The sequence below is a fragment of the Electrophorus electricus genome, chromosome 19 (genome assembly GCF_041902795.1).
Source record: "Electrophorus electricus isolate QZ-2024a chromosome 19, ASM4190279v1, whole genome shotgun sequence".
NCBI lineage: Eukaryota > Metazoa > Chordata > Actinopteri > Gymnotiformes > Gymnotidae > Electrophorus > Electrophorus electricus.
In genome coordinates this window covers 20,016,696-20,037,909 of record NC_137515.1, presented here as the reverse complement: position 1 = coordinate 20,037,909, position 21,214 = coordinate 20,016,696, and the positions used below count along the sequence as shown (strand labels likewise).

At 44.8% G+C, this 21,214-nt stretch overlaps 1 long non-coding RNA gene across 5 annotated transcripts; it reads left to right on the top strand.

Moving 5' to 3' along the window:
* The first annotated feature begins 636 nt into the window (after positions 1-636).
* On the top strand, positions 637-20,182 carry LOC145652432 (uncharacterized). Of its 5 annotated transcripts, none has more exons than XR_014118753.1 (4): positions 637-2,108; positions 3,069-4,952; positions 6,728-6,822; positions 18,522-20,182. It is a non-coding gene; the product is annotated as an uncharacterized LOC145652432 (long non-coding RNA). The 5 variants fall into 5 exon arrangements; XR_014118752.1 differs by lacking the exon at positions 18,522-20,182 and adding an exon at positions 13,817-15,072 and having other exon boundaries at positions 637-960; positions 1,106-2,108; positions 3,069-6,822; XR_014118751.1 differs by lacking the exon at positions 18,522-20,182 and adding an exon at positions 13,817-15,072.
* The last annotated feature ends 1,032 nt before the right edge of the window (positions 20,183-21,214 follow it).

Below are 21,214 nucleotides of genomic sequence, written 5' to 3'. Positions count from 1 at the left end.
TGTATTGGTCCAATATGCTGCAGAGTTATGAGCCGAGCAGAACTCGAAGGTCATTAGGAACTAATCAGTTAGTCCTGCCGAAGGTACAAGCTGAGCATGGAGAGGCCATTTCTAAATGGAACAGAGCATATTAGAGGAGCTCCAACACTGCATGTTTTTAAAGTTAAAAACAACCGTATTTGGCTCAGGTTAGATATTATTATTATAATTATTATTATTATTTCTTAAATCATTTATTCCTCATCTTATCTCATTTTAATTTATTTTAATCTTTTATTTTATTTATTTAAACTCAGTTTAATTTCTCTTAATCTCTATTTCTTTAAATTACATGTTTTTTATATTTCAATTTCAATTTTAATAAATTGACAAAGGCCATGATCTCAGGTTGTAATAAACTTTTTATTTTCTTATGTGAAGCACTTTGAATTGTTATTACTTATGTTTATATAGCACCTTTCTCAAACTCAAGGACACTTTACAGACAGATTTTACAAATAGAGCACCAACCATCAGTGGACACACACACACACACACACACACACACACACACACACATATATATATATTCATACAGGACAATTTAGAGTATCCAATCAACCTAACCTACATGTTTTTGGACTGTGAGAAAGCAGAGACCCTGGAGGAAACCCCCGCAGTCACTGGGAAAATATGGAAACCTCCCCCAGATAGAGACTCCAACCCAAGTCCCTGGAGCTGAGAGGCAACCATGTTGACCACCAAGCCCCCACGCTGCCGAGCGTGTCTGTATAAAAGGTGCTATCCAAATAAACCCGCTTTGCCTTGCAACAGCAATTTTCCAAATGTCAGTCTACTTGCCTTTAATTCCAACATGGTTCCCAGGTTCAGAGAGGCAATGTCTTCCCCCAACATTCTCACTACACAGCTCCGGAAGAACAAGAGCTCTGCAAAGACATTTAAGTTGGCACGAAAGGCATGGTGTGTACTGATATATTTATTTATTTCCTAAATGTTTTCCATATTCTTTCTGTTACCACATAGTACCATCCCAACACACAAATGGCATTTGTAATATCTTCTGACACTCCTGTTTTTCTGTATCTCTTGAGTGATTTCTTCTCAGTAAGACTGAAGCCTGCGCGGATGATTTGTCTGATGGATGTTAAACGCGCTAATAGAGCTCCACTTGTCACAGTAGGACCCCTCGTTCATCAGGGTTTGCCTGGTTTGGTCTGTTGTGCTTTTGGTTTGTTTTAGTTTCCACGCTCCTCTGTCTTCACCCCCTTGTGCTGTCAGCTGTGTCCAATTGTTCATCTCCTGCTGTATATATCCCTGTTTTCACTCGTTCATCAGTACTGTTTGTTTGAAGAAAGTGTATTCGAGTGGTTATCTTTTGTCATTTCGTTTGTCCGGTTAAATGTTCTCCTTGCTATCTTGTCATGTTAGCCTTAGTGTAGTTTCTTGGGGTTTTGGTTCCTTGTTTTTTGGTCTCCTGCTCCCTTAAGTGTTTAGTTCGTCTGTGTGTTTGCTATGGACCTCATTACAAATCCCCTGTTTACTCCCTGCCTCCATGTTTCTGACTCCAGTGTCACAGTAATCGATATCACTATCACTATCTTATTATTGTGTTATTGTTATTGTTGTAGATAATACACATGTATGATCTGGATGTCCTGTATGGTTGAAGTCCCACTATCTGGTGCCATGTACACGGTGGCGAGTCCTGTTTGGAGGGTCCTCCCAACACCGGTGCTCGTGGCTTGCTCACCTGGTAGCATGTGGTGCTACTAACACCAAGGCCACGTTAGACACTCTGGGCATCTGCCAAATACTGTACATGTAAAACTTAGTTTTTATGTGTGACGTATTTGGTTGATCTGCTTATAGGAGAAGCTGCTCATTTACACTTATCTGAGATCAGTGATGAGGTTTTTTTTAGCATAATGCATATGGTTAGGTTTGGTCTTGTAAGAGTTGATTGTGGATCCATATAAACAGTGCTCCATCTACTTCTGTTCTCCCAGGCTCTGCTCACAGTTTCCCTGCCTGCTTCTGCCAGATCCAAACGCTACACACACTCCGATGAGATGGATCCTGGCATCACTGCTGTTCTGTAGGACAATAGTGTAATGGCTGCAAAACAAACTCAAACAGTGTTCAGTGAAAACACTTGCAGTTCAAGTGAAAGCTTTCTGCCAGTTTATAGCCAATAAGGCTTCAGCCCAGCTTGCTGATTTCCTGTCATGGCCGCCTCACCCCTGAGCTGTTTTCACCACTTTAGGGAACCATTACAAGCATTAGCTGAACGAACTTTAACACCTGTTGTACTATTTTTTTTTTTTCAGAGTTGTGGCCCATCAGTGGCGCGACTGGGGGTGGGGCCTGTATTAGAGACAGAGAGCTGGGGGTGGGGCCTGTATTAGAGACAGAGAGCTGGGGGTGGGGCCTGTATTAGAGACAGAGAGCTGGGGGTGGGGCCTGTATTAGAGACAGAGAGCTGGGGGTGGGGCCTGTATTAGAGACAGAGAGACCTGGGGGTGGGGCCTGTATTAGAGACAGCGAGCTGGGGGTGGGGCCTGTATTAGAGACAGAGCAACCTGGGGTGGGGCGTGTCAGAGATAGCGCGCTGGGGGTGGGGTCTGTCTTAGAGATAGAGAGACCTGGGGGTGGGGCTTGTATTAGAGACAGAGTGATCTGGGGGTGGGGTCTGTCAGAGACAGAGAGCTGGGGGTGGGGCCTGTTTAGAGATAGAGAGACCTGGGGGGTGGGGTCTCTTTTAGGGACAGAGAGCTAGGGGTGGGGCCTGTATTAGAGACAGAGCGATATGGGGGTGGGGCCTGTCTTAGAGACAGAGAGCTGGGGGGAGGGGCATATCAGGAACAGAGAGAGTTGGGGGTGGGGCCTGCACAAAATGGACAGAATAGTATACTTCTTTAAAAATGACTGCATATCAAAATTTCAGAATTATATACATATTGGAGAAACCCTTAATGTGATATGCTTAAAGGCTGGCCTGCAAATTTTTCTGGGATCAATTAAAGTTCTGTCTAATCTAACCTAATCTTTGTTAAAACTATTCTTTTTAGAATAAATGAATACAAGAAAATGGCCAGGAAACAAACGGATTTAGTCCAGCCAGAGCAGAGAAGAATGATGGATCCTGACAGTTCAGGAGCTCCCAGCGCAGCAGGAAGAAAGCAAAGCAGGCTGATCTCTACCCCACAGAGGACAGATGTGGGAATGTTTACAATGAAAAGAAAAACAAAGGAGAAGTGAATAAGCAGAGACAAACCCCAGACAGGCCTCGGCGGAGCCCTGTGAAGTCTTATACGCCGCGTCTGGCGCGCATTCCCATGTGTACCCTTTGCTCATTTTACACATACTGCAGTTGATCAGGCAAGACTACCCAGCATGCTGTGCTGCGTAGGTGCACCGAGGTGACGGTAGAGAGCACTGAGCACTGCTGGGGTTAGCTCACACCAGCACACACTTACCGAGATTTAATCCTTTGGTTTGAAAAGCTCTTCACTTCAGAAGAGGCAGTGAATAAGAATGACCTCCATGTTTACACGACGTTCTGTTCCAAGGAGCGTTCGGCCTTTATGTGCCGCTGTACAGGGCTGTATGTAAGGCATCAGGGTTCTGTAAACTTCCTGTAGCTTTGATGAAAAATCTCAGCACAGTTCGCAGCACAATCGCTGTCATGAGATCCAGGCAGATCGTGTATTACACAGGCTGGCGTAGCGCAAAGCTAAACCGACGCGGTGAGGTGAGTAGACTTTAACGCACTACACTTACCGTACAGGCACTCCAGTCTGGAGATCCACGTGGACGAGGGAACAGAATCCGCTTCCTGTTCCTTCTGAGACGTGTTCAGTAATTCCTGTTACTCGGCAACAGAACACGAGAACGTGCAAACTGTTGCTGCATCCCTCCTGCAGTTCCAGTCCTACTGCGCCAAAACACGCGCGCTCACACACACACGAAGGCATGTTGGACTCTGCTGGCTGCGCCATAGGTAAGGGCCACACACAGGGCTGCCGTGTTTGGCTTTGGTGTCTCGATCCTGAGCTAGTGTTAAATACGGCAACCAAAACAAATCCCCTGTTTTAAACCGCTGTATTTAATTAAACAGCCATACTGTGGTTTACAGCACAAACTGTGGTTTCCCTGTTGGGGAAATATCTGTCGCCATCTAGAATTAGTCCTCAGAGGGGCCCTGTTAAAATCGTGCTTATCCTGAGTTGGCAGGTTTGGTTACAGCTTTGACTGATCACAGACCTGTTAGCCTCCTCTCTCACCCTGTGTGTGTATATGTGTGTGTGTTTGTATGTATGTATGTATGTTTGTGTGTGTGTCTGCGTCTGCCTGTCCGAGGTCAGCGCGAGGAGTCAGGTATGGGCGGGGTCTGCTAAACCTGTCAGAGGTAAGAAGGAGGGGTCAGAGGGATGGGTGGGGTCTGCTAACTCTGTAAAAAGGTGAGAGGGAGGAGTCTGTGTTCAGGTGTATGCTATAATAAAGACTGTACCCCACCACAGCACCTCTGCTACCCTCCACAGCAAACATGGCATTAAAATACGACTGGTCCAGTGCACTGAAAAGATCCAGAACATCAGTATTAGAGCCCAGTGTGTTATGCTGGAACTAACCTCTGTAGGACTGAAGACAGAAATGAATCTGTACAGGACAGGGTTGAATCTCTGCAGGACAAGGACTGAACCTCTGTAGGACAAGGACTGAATCTTTGCAGGACAGGGACTGAACCTCTGCAGGACAGGGATTGAATCTCTGCAGGACAAGGACTGAACCTCTGCAGGACAGGGATTGAATCTCTGCAAGACAAGGACTGAACCTCTGCAAGACAAGGATTGAATCTCTGCAGGACAGGGACTGAACCTCTGCAGGACAGGGACTGAACCTCTGCAGGACAGGGATTGAATCTCTGCAGGACAAGGACTGAATCTCTGCAGGTCAGGCCACCTCTCATCTGTCTCTGTGTATTGCCTTCTCTCTGCACAGTGGAGGTTTCAGGTGGTGTCAGGGGCAGCCCCGGGGGCCCCTGGAAGCCCCGGGCGGCTGTCCCAGCACAGAGCCTGCTCCAATCACCCAGGCACAGTCCTGCAGCACTACTGCACACGTGCTAGCGCAGCGGGGCGAGAGCCTGGGACAGGTACGCCAGGTACGCTGCCGTAGCACGCACGCAAAGAAATAGGGGATTATGGGTTGTTTCTCCAGAACAACTCATATAACTTTAATCTGCCAATGGCTAAGAACTCCTTGGCCAAATGTAAATGATGCTTGTTTTTATTGTGCAAATGCACTCTGAAGACCGTGGCTTCAGTTCCACCTTCAGTCGAGCTGCAGGAAGACTTCTCAATCGGATCATATATCCTTCCAGCTTTTCCGTAGACTTGCCATCATTTTCCTGTCTGCTGTAGTATTACATTTTTTCTAAATCATTTCTGATTACTGTCTGGATTGGCCAAGTGACTACAGTAGACGTAAAGGGGTGTGGTCTTAAATATAGGGGGCGTGGTCTGTGGCTCATTCGGCGGTCATGTCAGTGCTTCTGCCCCACCTGCACATGCAGGTCTTGCTGACGGACCTTAACCGCCTCCTACCCAGATGGCGTTTCATCAGTGTTCCGCAGTGGTGCTGAAGCTGACTGCAGGTTTTAATGACGTGACATGCACTTCATTAACGAAGTCCATCATTCAGCGGGCGCATAACGAGTCCTTCATGTTCTTCATTATTAACCCACCATGTTAATGTCTTATACTCAACACTGGAAACAGGTTCTGGCCTTACGACACAGAGCCTCATGTTTAAGGGCAGTGGGCGTCTGACGGTCCGCGGTTAGCGTGTGGATAACGTGATTCCTTGTGCTGCCACAGCTGCGGAATATGGAGAGGTTGAGGTGTGGGAGGACGCCTCGCTCCGGTACGGCCTGTTCAGAGTGGGTGTACTGATTTGAATCACTCTGGTCTGGTGATGGCAGACAGAGAGAGAACACTGACACTCGAAGAGCTGCAGTGGGCAGTTTTCTGTTCCAGGCACCTTAACCTGTCTGGAACCAGTGGCTAGTGAGTCTGTGGGAGTCCGTCTCTCTGCTCTGGTTGATAAAAGACCGTGAGACAATAAGGAGAAGGCAGAATGTTTCCCTCCTTGTCTGGATTTTACGTACCCTCACTCTCCTGACCCTGATGGATTAATGATGGGTCGTTGAGCGTAATGGCCCCAAATTAATCTAAAACACTCTCTTCGAGTGCTATCTCCGTTAGTCTCCTGTTCACAATGGCCTACAGCCAATCAAACACATTTAACACTGCCCTATTAGCCTACTGCCACATCAGACTTGTTTAACGCCACGCCATCAGTCTATAGCCAATCACATTACACCTGCTTAGCACTGCCCCATCAGCCTACAGCCAATCAAATCGTATCACAGTACCCCATCTGCCTGTAGTCAATCATATTACAGGGGTTTAGCCCCAGCTTATGGCTAATATGATTTATTTAGTGTAGGATTAAATGAATCTGTAGTATAATATATGCAGGCTGGTACAACGCTAAATGCATGCATCAACCTTTTGGAAAGATTCCAAGTGTTGGGTAACGTTCTAAATGAGTTATTTTATTGATATTTATATGTCAGAAAAGGTTCAGTCTTTCATTCTGCTTTGTGTGTGCATATGTGTATGTTTGTGTGTGTGTGTGTGTGTGTGTGTGTGTGTGTGCTTCTCAGGTCTAAAGCAGAACTGCATGTGTGAGGTTTGCAGTGTATCTCTTAATTCTGTTGTACAGTACCATGCACATCTGCAGTGATCCAACGAGTAACAAGTAAGTGGAAACCACACACACACACACACACACACACACACACACACACACACACACACACACACACACACACACACACACACAGACACAGTGTTATAGGACAGAACAGTTAAGATGCTTGCAGATAAAGGGAATAAATCATTTATATAGAGAATGTATTTAAAAGGGAGAATCTGGAACCTTACAGACAGCCTGTCCAAAAAACCACCAGCCTGTCCAAAAATCCAACGACCAGGGAGACAAATATGACCGGGTAAACCAGCCCAAAACCACAGCAAAGTCCAAATCCACAATGGAGTCCAAAAACACAGTACAGGCAAAGAGGGAAATACTCATTGAGAACAAGGAACAGTGTGTAACACTTCACAGAGTTATGATGAAACAGATGGGTTTTTATACACATGGATAACAAGCAACAAGTCTAATCAATACTCCAGTGAGGTAGAACGAGTGAGTGATCGGTGATTGGTTTAACGTTGCTCTTGGCTGTGAACGGGATTCTGGGAAGTGTAGTGGTATTGATTGTTGAGCTGGGAAAAAGTGGTTTTGTGACACACAGACACACACGCCAGAGGGGGAGACCACACCCTTGATGAGCGGGGGGGGGGGGGGGGTTTCGTTGAGACGGGCAGGGGGCTTGTCTGAGACTCAGCCTTGGAGGAGGCTTTGTTGTGAGCCTTGGAGGAGGCTTTGTTGTGAGCCTTGGAGGAGGCTTTGTTGTGCTCTATCACAGCTTTTTTGGCTAACCTTCCTGTTTAAGAAGTGCAGTTTTAAAAGGTGGAAGTTGCCATTTTTGACTTTTGCAAAAAAAAAAAAAAAAAGGATAAGGAACTGATCGGCCCTGATCGTCTGTGTATTGGGGCATTGCGCGGATCTTTTCCTCGGTCCTCCTCTGCGCTGGAAGCTCAGCAGGGTCAGATGTAAAGGTGGTGGACATTTGGCAAATCCTGTTAAGTGCATGCTGTAGGATGGAGACTGCTCACCTGAAGCTTCATCCTACTTCACTTCTGTTTATACTTCAGGTGTAGTTTTACATATTCTGTCTCATCCAGCTGGGTGTAAATATTTTTATAAGAGTTTTGATAAGGCTAATTACCAAATAATCAACTAATAACTTAATAATCAATGTTCTTTGCTGGATTTTAAGATGATTATATCAGCACCAGTGACTGGTCATGAAGTCTGTAGCCAGTAGCCGGTGGAACCTTTTTCTGAATCCAGAATGTTTCCACGGAATATCCCTGGTAGGATGACCGCATGCTTAGTTTGTGGTACTTCTTGGAACCGGGATTTCCTGTGCTGACGCGAGACATCAGCGTGAAGCAGCAGATGGTGAAGGCATGCTCCCGTCCTCCTGCTCCCCTAACAGGAGCAGGACCCACGCTCTGCGGTCTGGACCTCCTCACTGTCCCCCTGGTTTTTGTCTTCCCTCAACACCATCCCAACTGCAGCTCCTCCTACAGAGACAGATGCAGGAACCCATGGGAGCCGTCCACATTCTCCTCCAGCCTGGATGGACAGATTTGCAGTAACCGTGGAGATGAGTGATGGGGGTAGAAGAGGGCGTGACCCTCATGTTGCAGCAGATTTAATGATCTACAATCAGCTTTTGTGTTTCCTTCTAAATGAAAATAATCACAAGAGGTGACGAGAGACGAAACCCAGATCAGTGCCTTTGCTCGGTAAAGAAGGGCAAAAAACAAAACACAAACGCTAATGGCAACCAAAAATTCCCAGTGGCTCAGCGTGTGTTTATAGAGTGTGCAGTCTGTGTTTGTGGTGTATGTAATATGAATTTACAGAGTAGGATGATGTATATTCTGAGAATATAGAATAGAATAGACTGCAGCTGTACTGTCTAGCCAAGGCGGTGCAATCATCTTTCACTGATATAGACATTTACGGCATTTAGCAGATGCTATTATCCAGAGCGACTTACAAAAGTGCTTTGTCATTTACTCATAGAATATATCTTAGTACAGTACAGTAGGTTAGAGTCCAACATACCAGTGAACTAGAATACTGTAGAATACAGGGATGAATGCTGATACCTAGAAGTACAAAATACATAAGGTCTATCTTAAACAATAAGTGCAGTAAACAATAAGTGCTAGAGTTTGTTCAACAACATAAACAACATAAACAATACCCTACAATAAGTACTAAATTAGTCAGTCAATAAGGGAGTAGTGTCAGTTGTCCTTTAAATATTCTGCAAATAGATGGGTCTTCAGTCTGCGTTTGAAGACTGCAAGGGACTCTGCTGTCCAGACAACAAGTTCATTCCACCATCTTGGAGCCAGGACAGAAAATAGTCTCGATGCTTGTCGTCCATGAGTCCTGAAGCAAGGTATTTCAAGCCGAGCCATACTTGAGGTACAGATCGGGCTTTGACCATTGACCTCATGTATGAAGGGGCTGGTCCATTTTTGGATTTGTAGGCAAGCATCAAGGTTTTAAATCTGATGCGTGCAGCTACAGGGAGCCAATGAAGGGAGCACAGCAGTGGAGTAACAAGTTGTAGAGGTTTGATGGCTCTTAGAGGAAGACCAGCAAGTAATGAGTTGCAGTAGTCTAGCTTTGAGATCACAAGAGACTGTACAAGCACCTGGGTAGCTTCCTGCGAGAGAAAGGGCCAAATCCTTCATATGTTACAAAGGAGAAATCTGCAAGACCGGGTTAGATTAGAAACATGAGTTGAGAACAACAACTGGTTGTCCAAAGTTCTGCCCAGGCTACGGGCAGCTTCGGATGGTGAAACCAGGGAGTTCTCAAAGGAAACTGCGAGGTCATGGTAAGGGTTGAGAGTACCTAGGATGAACAGAAGCTCAGTTTTACTGGGGTTGAGCTTCAAGTGGTGGGCTGTCATCCATGACGCAATGTCAGTCAAGCATACCGAGATACGTCTGGAGACCTGCGTGTCAGAGGGTGGAATAGAAAGAAATAATGAGTGTCATTGGCATAGCAGTGGTAGGAGAAACCATGAGAAGATATTACATCACCAAGAGAATGAGTATACAAAGAGAAGAGAAGGGGGCCCAATACTGAGCCTTGTGGAACACCAGTGGAGAGTCTACATGGTTTGGATGTAGATCCTCTCCATGTCACCTGATAGGACCGTCCCTCCAGATAGGACTGAAACCATCTCACACCAAGCCTGGAAAGAACAGAGAGAAGAATGTTGTGGTTCATTGTGTCAAAGGCTGCTGAAAGGTCTAGAAGAATCAAAACAGATGACTGTTTGGCAGATTTAGCAGCATGAAGTTTTTCCGTCACTGATATGAGGGCCGTTTCTGTAGAACGTGCCGGTTTGTAGCCAGACTGATTGGGCTCATGCAGCTGGTTCTGGGTGTGAAAAAGAGACAATTGTTTATAAACTGCTCATTCAAGGGCTTTTGAGAGGAAAGAGAAGTGATATCGGTCTGTAGTTGGTAACGTTAGAGCCGTCAATGTGGCCTTCTTGAGGATTGGTACCACCCTGGCAGTTTTGAATGCAGTTGGCACGTATCCAGAAGATAAGGAGTTGTTGATGATGACAGATGGAAGGAAGCAGATCTCTTGCAATTGTCTGGAACAGAGTGAAGGAATTGGATCCAGCGGACATGTAATCGGATTGCTGGAAGTCAGGAGTTGAAGAATTTTATCTGTGGAGAGAGGAAAGAAGTCAGAGAGTTGGATGTTGGGGAATGCACGTTGGTTGGAGGGGTGGGAACAGTGGAAAAGAACTGGTGGATTGCTGCAACCTTCTCCTTAAAGAAGGTGATGAAATCCTCTGGAGGAAGAGATGAGGAAGGAGGGGGAGGGGGAGGATTAAGGAGAGAAGAAAAAATAGTGAAGAGCTTGCGTGGATCAGATGATGATCATTCAAATTTCACTCTGTAGTAGGATGACTTTGTAGATGTTACTTCCAGTGAGAACTTGGAAAGGAGAGACTTGTATGAGCAGAGCTCTGAATCTACGTGAGATTTCTTCCACCTCCTCTCTGCAGTCCTTAGTTCTCCCCTGTGGCAGTGAAGTGTTTCTGTTAGCCAGGGGGCAGGTGGGGAGGACTTAGCAGGTCTAGAGGAGAGAGGGCACAGAAGACTCATTGATGAGAGTGTAGAAATGAAAGAATTTGTAACTGTATCCAAAGAGAGAGAGGATAGAGAGTCAGGGTGAGGAAGGGTGGACAAAATAGTAGAAGTAAGGGAAGAGGGAGTTATGGAGTGCAGATTGCGATGGAAGGAGGAGGAACATGTTGGAGAGGACTGGATGGAAAGAGAAGGAAGGAGAGAGAGAAGGATAGAAAGTGATGGTCCGAGAGGTGGAGGGGGGTGACTGATGTCTGATGTTGTGGTGGTACGGGTGAAGATCAGGTCCAGAACATTGCCCGCTTTGTGAGTCGGAGAAGAGTGGTTGAGGGTGAGGTCAAATGCTGTCAACAGCGAAAGGATTCAGGAGGAGTGCAGCTTGTCTGATGGAAGGTTGAAGTCACCAAGGAGAATGAGTGGATTTCCTTCAATGGGGAATTGACTCAGAAGGATGTCGAGCTCATCAATTAAGTGATCTAGGGAACCTGGAGGGTGGTAGATGACAATGATAAGAAGATTGGTGGGGAAAGACACTGTAATGGCATGAAATTCAAAAGAGGAGATGGAAAGTGTAGAGAAGGAAAGTGGAGTGAAACGCAACTCTCGAGACATTAGTAAACCTGTGCCATCTGTGATGGTGCCGAACGTTGGGAGTAAATGAGATTGCTGAGATTGCGACGTCTATGATGATAGCATGGAGGAGATCTGTAGGATATGTGGACAGGAATTGAGAGACACATTTCAGATGCTTGATTTGTGGATGTATGAGATTAAAGATTGAGATAATATGAGAAGATACTTAGATGAGTTTGTGAAGTCCAATAGTTGAGATGTAGATGAACTGATTGAGAGCAAAAACAAAACGTTCCCAGATGTTGATTACCACTGCAGACATATATGTTGTCGAATTCAGAGTCGTCCTAATTTAAATCAGTTCAATAAGTACTGAGCCCACCCCTCATTCACACCTAAGGCCAGGGCGAAACGACACCAGTAGTGAGCTTCAAGTGAGTAATTACAGCTAACAAACAACTAACAACTAGGTTCAGACAATAAGCCTTGAATTTCACAGAATCTAAGGCAAAAGTAAGTAAACTCAGAGCCTACCTTAACCAACCAGTTTAATCCAACGAGAAAAACCAAAGCACACCTTTTATGTCTTTATTTTTAAAGACATAAAAATGAACAACACATACACAATATTCAGTACATCTCACATTAACATATTCATACTATAAATTCACATGTATTATTTGTTAAGTAGACTATTATTGCCCTAGAAACAAAAGATGGCTTGAAAATCTTTTTATTTGTGAGGAGAGCTTGTGGCACCACCCTGCGGGGAGCAGCTCACACTCACGAAGCTGTGGGTGATGATGACCAGGTCTGTTATACAGATCATTTAATAAGGGGAAAGCTTCTATTTGTTTGTATACGGAAATATCAAACACATGGAAAGTGTCGAGCTACACTTTCAGAAGTGTGGACATGCACTTCATATTTCGATTATGGCTAACCCCAAACCCCTCGCTTTTCCCAGTCAGATGTCTGACGAGCTTTCTTGCACATAAGATAAACATGTCTAAAACTGGTGCTCTCAGAGCGACCCTCAGCATTTGTGAACATATTCCGCAGATTGGTCGTAAAGCCTGACAACCGGAAGTGGGTTCGGGTTGGACCTCAGAAGGCCATCCCATCTGTGCAGTTTAAAATAACTTCTGCTGTTCTGTCCCACGACTGTGTCCCAAACAGAAATGAGTGATTTTGATCAAACACAGCCCTGAGGTTGTCCTGTCAAAGAATACGCCTTTCACACAAACTACGTGGGTGATCTGTTAAAAATAGGTGTATCTGCATTATATTAAAACCTGAACTAAAACCAAAAAAATTAAAAAGTGTTTGTACAGGCCTCTGACTGTGGTAATCAACTGGTTACCATAAGATAAGATAACACTTTATTGATCCTAAAGGAAGATGCAGATATTCTACCTTCACCGTGGTCAGAGTGACGTCTTCACGCCCTCTAAACTTCCTGTCCAACTGTGATGGATGTGACTGATCTGAGTTCAGTGAGGACCCTCTGCATACAAACAGCCAGGATAGAGTTATTCTCAGCTCTGGACCTTGGTCTACTGGCTACTGCTTTAACAACAGACACTTGCTACATATTGGGGACAGTGCAAATGTACAGTAAAAGCTGCAAAGTTAAGAGTGCAACTTAAGACAACGCCCACATATAGCACCCTGTACAGGTGCTTTCTAAGGCTTAAGACCACACCCACATATACCACCCTGTCAAGGTGCGACGTCTATGGTGATAGCGTGGAGGAGATCTGTAGGAGGAGATCTGTAGATCTGTAGGATGTGGGCAGGAATTGAGACACATTTCAGATGCTTGATTTGTGGATGTATGAGATTAAAAATTGAGATAATATGAGAAGATACTTTTTAAGACCATGCCCACATATACCACCCTGTCCAGGTGCTTTCTGTGGCTTAAGACCACGCCCACATATACCACCTGGTCTGTACCAGTATGTATGCCTTTGCTCTGTGCATGGCTGGTGGTGCTGCCACCTGCTGGTTGGCATGGTACCTACAGTAGCATTGAGGTAGTAAAGAGCACTATGAATGTGGAGTCTTGGACAAACCTGTGTCTCTCACTGGTGAACTGGACTTTAAAGAGAAGCTTCAGCAGTTGGGTCTCTCTCCTAACACATACGCACTCGTGTAGTGATTCATATGGAGAAAACTGCTCTGAAAACACCATGACATACAAAACAGGACCTCAAATAAAGAGAGAAATCAAATAGAGAGAGAGAACCTTAAAAAAAGTAAAAACAAAGAATGTTTAAAAGGTGGAGAAATTTACACACATGCCTCTTTCACTTGGAAAAACAGAATTCCCATACTCTGATTTCCAGGGAAGGGAGATGTTCTGTGGAAAAGGTCAGCGCTGTGGAGGCTGTCTGCCGCTCCCCAGGGAAGAGACAGCATGGTACTGTGTGAAACCACGGAAAGGCAGACAGAAGCATCGCTGTGGAAAATGTACCGAACACTGACTCCACAGCCTCCTGCGGGATTAATGACGACTCACGCACAATGAATATAACCACAATTTAGTCTTTTAAAAAACTCACTTTAGACATAAAGGTTTGGTATAGTGGCGGTCTTGTGTGTGGTGTAGGGGTGAGAGAGAAGGCCCCAAACGTGGACTGGTTCTCCGTTTTGGAAGATTCTGCTCTCTCACTGATACCAACCAGCTCATTTCAGAAATCTAACACTGCAGTAAAAAAATTTTTTGCTTGCTTTGGGCCAGACAGGAGCTTTGTCATAAGAGTAACCTCACATCGCAATCGTAGAGTTCTCACAGCTATTAAATGTTGTTTTCCAGCTAGTGCTTTTTGTGTGACTGTGGTGTAGCGACCTGGTGACCCTGCTGGAACAGAGACTAGAACAGTGTCAGACTCACAGAACACAGACTCACAGAACACAGTGTCAGACTCACAGAACACAGATTTACCGAACACAGTGATAACCTCACAGAACACAATGTTAGGCTCACAGAACACAGACTCACAAAACACAGTGTCAGACTCACAGAACACAGAGATAACCTCACAGAACACAATGTTAGGCTCACAGAACACAGACTCACAGAACACAGTGTCAGACTCACAGAACACAGATTTACCGAACACAGTGATAACCTCACAGAACACAATGTTAGGCTCACAGAACACAGACTCACAAAACACAGTGTCAGACTCACAGAACACAGATTTACCGAACACAGTGATAACCTCACAGAACACAATGTTAGGCTCACAGAACACAGACTCACAATGGTCTCCCTGATAGCAGCACTCTTTTTCCTGCTCAAATATCCTGTTCTCTTGCTCAAAAATACAAAAACGTACAACTGAATTAATAGTTCTATTTATATAGCACCTTTCAAGGAACACTTTCAAGGTCACTTTACAATTAACACACACCACACACCAGTGAGAAGCAGCAGCCAATCACAAACAGCGCACTCTCAGCTGGAAACCTCAGCTCTCACACACACAGCGTACTCTCAACCAGAAACCTCAACCACCTGGGCGACCGAATCAGGCGCAGGCAGGGCAGAGATGACACCACCCAGGGCAGAGCACCACCCACCACTGGGAGAGAGGACACCACCCAGGACAGAGTACCACCCACCCACTGGGAGAGATACCACCCAGGACATAGCACCACCCACCCACTGGGAGAGAGGACACCACCCAGGACATAGCACCACCCACCACTGGGAGAGAGGACACCACCCAGGACAGAGCACCACCCACCCACTGGGAGAGATACCACCCAGGACATAGCACCACCCACCACTGGGAGAGAGGACACCACCCAGGACAGAGCACCACCCACCCACTGGGAGAGATACCACCCAGGACATAGCACCACCCACCACTGGGAGAGAGGACACCACCCACACTAAAATTGGATAGAGAATCAACCTAAACTCCATGCTTTGGAACTGTGGGAGGATACCAGAGACGCCAGAGTAAACCCCCACAGATACAGTGAGGACATGGAAACTTCACCCAGATAGGCACTCAAACCAGAGACCCTGGAGCTGAGAAGGAAACACGCTAACCACCTCGCCAACGTGCTGTCCTACAGTAGGCATTTCCAGCTTCAAAAACAACACTCAAAAACAACACTCACAAGGTGTGATTAAACCGCAAAAGATACACCAGCCGTACCTGTGTGTGCTCAGTATATAAGCGTATGTGCATTTAGGTGCCTTTGTGTTGAGGGAGTGTGGGGTGGGGGGTAATTAAAAGTAGCACAAATCAAGAAATTCTAAATTAATTTCAAATAAATATTCATTTACATTCAACTACATGTCAAATGCAATGGCTATGCAAAAATGCAACTGAACGTAGGCCACTGTTTAGCACTGAAATTAGTTCAGCACAGACTATTGATTTAAAATCCAGTCATGAAAACTGACTTGGTGCCTCATTTAAACCAAAAAGAAAAAGCAATGAAGGAAAATGCACCCAGTCAATAGTGTTAAAGTGGATTCACCATAACGTGTACTATATCTCTGATTGGGATGCACAGTGAGGACAAGCAGTTTGGGGAACAGGGTGAAGACCGGGCTACACTCAGACAGCATAGGAGCAGCTACACGGTTCCTGGAGGACACCAGGGAAGAGACCCAGCCTGCAACAGCAGCACTAAAGCACTCCCTTATATCTGCTAAGCAATCAGTGTAGCTGTCTCCATGACGACAGGTCTCTGACGAAAAAAGGCCAACGTGACAGGACAAATGTTTACAGAGATGATGTGTGTCGCGGCATGTTTCAAAAAGATCCATATTACTGTGAGATTAATTCCCTGATCTGTCAGAACGTGGTGGACTCACACTGGCACCAGTTCTCTCTGCCTTCATCTCAACTGGTCTCTAAACCACAAAATGAAGTAATATTAATAATATACAGATGAATGAAGTGTCCTAGATATACTGGACCAGTTTTCCACACCCAGATTAGACCAGTCCATGATGAGTCCCAGCAGACATTCTCCACTGGTCTGACGTTTCGGCCAGTACTAGGATAACGACATGCGGGACAACGGCCAGCTAATTTAGGATGGCCGTGTGGTGTGGACCGGAGGAGGTGGTCTACAACCTGTAAAACTGTGGTTTAATAAAGTGGTAAATTCAGACTCTGGAAATCAAGACTCATAAAACAATGTTTATTTGTAAGTCATTACAGCACATGGAAATATGCGTCTCCAGAGTCCATGCCAAGGCTTCAGCAGGACCAGCTGAAGTGTAAGAGGACTTCACACTCCAATCTTGAGCTCCAAAACCAGACCAGATTTATGCTGCATGGTAAATTAGAAGGACAAAAATATTCAGAAGTTCAAAGTTGTGAAGGAGGAGTTTGTTACCCGAAGATCAAAAGCTTCTTATTCATTTCCACTTGCTCATGCCCATGAAAACTTCAGTTTGCGGACCTGGAGGGACAGTCAAATCCAAGTGCTGTTTCGGACACCAACCGGCAGGGAACCTTCCACCTTGGTGCAACGTGGGTCAGTGGGTCCACCTCAGTGCAGCGTGGTGCAGGAGAACGGTAATAAAACAGATCTGTCTTTCTTCTTCTAGTGGAGCGCCTTCAACTTTTCAGTCATTTGATCCGGATCTTGCCAGAAGGAAAAAATGCTCTGCACTCTGTCCACCGCATCCGTGTCTCCAGATTTCTTGAACAGTCTCACCAGGACGTCCTGGTTAACGTTCTCAAAGATGTTGGCAGCGGCTCGCTTGCGGCTCGCTGCGTAGGATTTCATTGCGTTCCTTGCAGGAGACACGGGCGAGTGTGATGGGTACGTAGACATCCGTTACAGTGGAAGGAGTTCTGGCGCATGCAGCTCCGGTCACTTCACAGAAAGACCACCACAAATACCCTGACAGCTTATATGGGGCTCGTCTGAAAACAGAATTCCTTTTTTAAATGACATCAGCGAGGTCGTTGTGGTCACTGCTTTCTCCAGTGACGTGAGCGCTACATATGGGAGTGTTAATAAACACCAGGGGAGCGTCATGGAGCTCCGAGGATCAGAGACGTCACTGGGTAACTAAAGGTCACGCAGTGAGATAAATAAAACAGGCTGATTATGGTTATGATTATGATTGTTTTTAGGCTATTATGCATGTGAATTTAGTCACGATTACACAGGTTTATTACATTAACGTTGCCATTTGTGATGTCGTATCACACTAAAGCAAACTTAAAAGTTTTTTGCTTTAGAACAAATGACATCTCAGAATGTTCAAAGACATTTTATAATTATGTTTAAAGTCCTCACAAACATCATTTTACACACAGTGTACCATGGAGGACATGTTTCTGGTCAGGACATTCATTTTTGTAACAAAGCATTCTGGTGGTTTTTCTTTGGGACTTGAACACTTTCCCTCCACGTTAATGTTACAGTTTTAACAGAAACTCTGCGTTTCCAACAGTAGGAATGGCATTTAATAGAGCAAATGAGATTTAAAAATCATGACGACTGCTTTCGCTATAATGATAAAGACAAAAGTGATCTTTAAAAAAAAGAATTTTGTGTCATGAGAGTAAACCAAACATGGAACCAAATGTGTGACAAAACGTGGTTTATCACATGTGCAAGATTCAGTGGAAGTGAAGCACAATCAGAAGCTCTAGCAGGAGGTCACACCCCCCCCCCCCCCAAAAAAAAAACACAAACACACTCACACACACACCCCAAACACAAACACTGTGGAGTGCTGAACAGAACACAGTAGGTGTGGCGTGTGTTTGCTTCAGACACTCTTCAGACTTCAGACAGTCTTGGCTGGTATGGGATTTGCAATCTAGTATTAAATAACAGTTTCATTTAGCATTGTTAGTTTGTCCAAAGAATCCTATACCATCCAGTTAGAATATAAATATCCTCAAATGAAAGTTAACATCTACACTTTGAACTCATATTTGTCCTTGACATCAAGTGCAATACACTGATTGATACACAACTGAAATTACAATATGTGTGCTGATGTCCAAATATTAACGGACTTGACTAACTCCCTACTCACTCTCTTCCACTCAGACGACCCACCAGTGACTGCATCAGGGCGCTTACTGTCCTAGTAGCGCGTCGCAGTGCAGTCAGCATGACGAAAGAACTCACGGAACACATGGAAAAGCATGGTGAAATGGGAACTTTCCCACTGGAAGGACGTCAGTCCGCTGTAATTGTGGTTGAGTCTGCATTACAGACCCAAGGATGTAACCAACTTTCCCAAGGTGCCACTGACCAAAGCCCTGGGGCTTGGAATTGCAGCCAAGCAGTAACATGAAGTGTCTCTGTAGAAATGCAGAATAGAATCTCTACCAAGAAACGTGCTGGAAATTTACTGTAGGCCTTAAAATGTTGATCACATTTACTAATGTCCATAGCAAACGTCTTGGCACTGGAAGCTCTTGGAAACAAACTGTAATGGGGAGGAGTGTAGCATTAATATCTGAACAAACTAGACAAGGCAGACAAGTGAATTTGCTTTGATTATAAATTACAGTTGCAAAACTGTTTTTAACTTATTTTTTGAGGTTTCATGCAAACTTTTGAGAGTGTAGGACTGAGTTTATTTGCACACTGAAAATGACACGTGATGCTAATTTTGACAAACACTCTAATAATGAATCACTTCTACAGGAAAAACACTGCAGTTTGCTTTCATTGTTATTGTTTGTCATCTACATAGTTACATAAATGATCTAATCTACACAATGTGACTCGATTGTATATATTAAAGGAAAGAATCATTATATGTAAAGGCATAGAATGCTGCACCCTAGTGGTGATGCATGAAATTGCACCACTTTTGCGATTAGGAGCTAGAACACTATCATCACAGCTGCGAAAATAAACACTAATGAAAAGCGAGCAAACAGTGGCACAAGAGACACACTTATCACCTCGACTTCAACAGCAGGCTAACATTTCACCATCAGGCCACTGCCATCAAAACAACTCACAGTAAAGGAATTGTGACGGCTGCTATCGGAGGTTTCCATGCAGCTCTACAGGCTCCGCCTCTCACACATCACATCTCTATGCAATTCCTTCCAGTAAGCCTGAAGGAAGTTCTGATTTTCTTTTGATTCAAGGGTATCACCACTGACCCAATATTTATTCAGCCGTGTTTATCACTTCTAATCTCTGACCATGACCAACTTGACACTTTCGAAATGTGGCAATAACACCATGGATGATGCTGTCACACCTCGGCATACTTTAGATGTGTCCCAGAATCCCAGCGTTCCACCAGCTTCGTGTTTTGAGAATGGTCTCTGGGGAACAAATGTGTTACAAAGTGATAGAAAATGTTACAAGGTGTTACAAAGTGTTACTAGTTTTTACACTAGAGCATAAGTGTAAAAGTTGAAGTTGAAGAGCTACCCCCGTAGATGAAAAAGATCAGAGACATAGGAACAACAAAAAAAAGTTCTCCTGAAATCCTGCGCACACGTGCAGAAGGGGGAGAGAGAGAGAGAGAGGAAGGGAGAGAGGGAGCGAGAGAGAGAGAGGAAGGGAGAGAGGGAGAGAGGGAGGGAGGTGAGGTGCTCTATAAAGCATCTTCTGCTGTCAGTGGTTCACCTTCACCATGACCCAGGCACAGGTCCTCCTGGGGATCACAGTAGCCCTGGGCTCACTGCACTGCTCAGGTAAGAGGAACAGATTAATAATTAATACAGCAAAACCTCAGAACTGCGACAAAGAAATATAAAGGACTTTTGCTCTTTGCACATATTACAAGGCATCTAGTACTTTAGTCAGTCAATAAGATGTTTCTGAGACTCTCACTGAGATGTTTCTGAGACTAACTCAGTCTCAAACATCTCACTGAGTTAGTCTCAGAAACATCTCACTGAGTTAGTTAGTCTCAGAAACATCTCACTAACTCTGTGAGAAGTTTCTGAGACTAACTCAGCCAGTGAGATGTTCCTCAATATTTTTCTGATGAAGGGATTTCCTTGTTTAGTATCTGGCGTTTTCTTTATAATCTGAAAAAATATCATTTTTTCAATCATGCATGTTTCAATCATACAAAATTGGTTGCACTTGCTTATATGATGTAATGGTTTTATCAGTAGGATACTGGTAAATGCCATTATCAATAACAAAACACACAAGTCTGTTTCAGCTGAAATGTAAAATGAGTCATTTCCATATTCACTGCACATTAGAGCAGTAATTTTTCCACCACTTCTAAATGTGATAATACTAATACTACTAATAATAAAGAACAACAAACCAGCTAACTAATCCATGCTCTAATTTACAACCGGATCTAATAATGTTTTTCTTTATTAAAAATTGTAGTTGCGATAGTGTTCTGACAAGCCAAGGCACAGATAATGCAGCTACAGTGAGCACAGGTGTGTGTAGGTGTGTGTGCCTGCAGATGTGTGTGTGTGTGCGCGCGTAGGTGTGCAGGTGTCTCAGCACCAGGAAACTTCAGACATGCTTAAGGAAGGACCAGAACAAAAAAACAAAGCATCTCTCAGCTTTAGAGACACATTTAGCGGGCAGAGGAGAGCAGTGTCCTGCCAGTACGTGCAGGTCCACAGCTAACTACCCCTGTGCACAGTGGAACTGCCCCTCGCTGGGCTGATAATTACCCCTGTGCACAGTGGAACTGCCCCTCGCTGGGCTGATAATTACCCCTTATACCCAGTGGAACTGCCCCTCGCTGGGCTGATAATTACCCCTTATACCCAGTGGAACTGCCCCTCGCT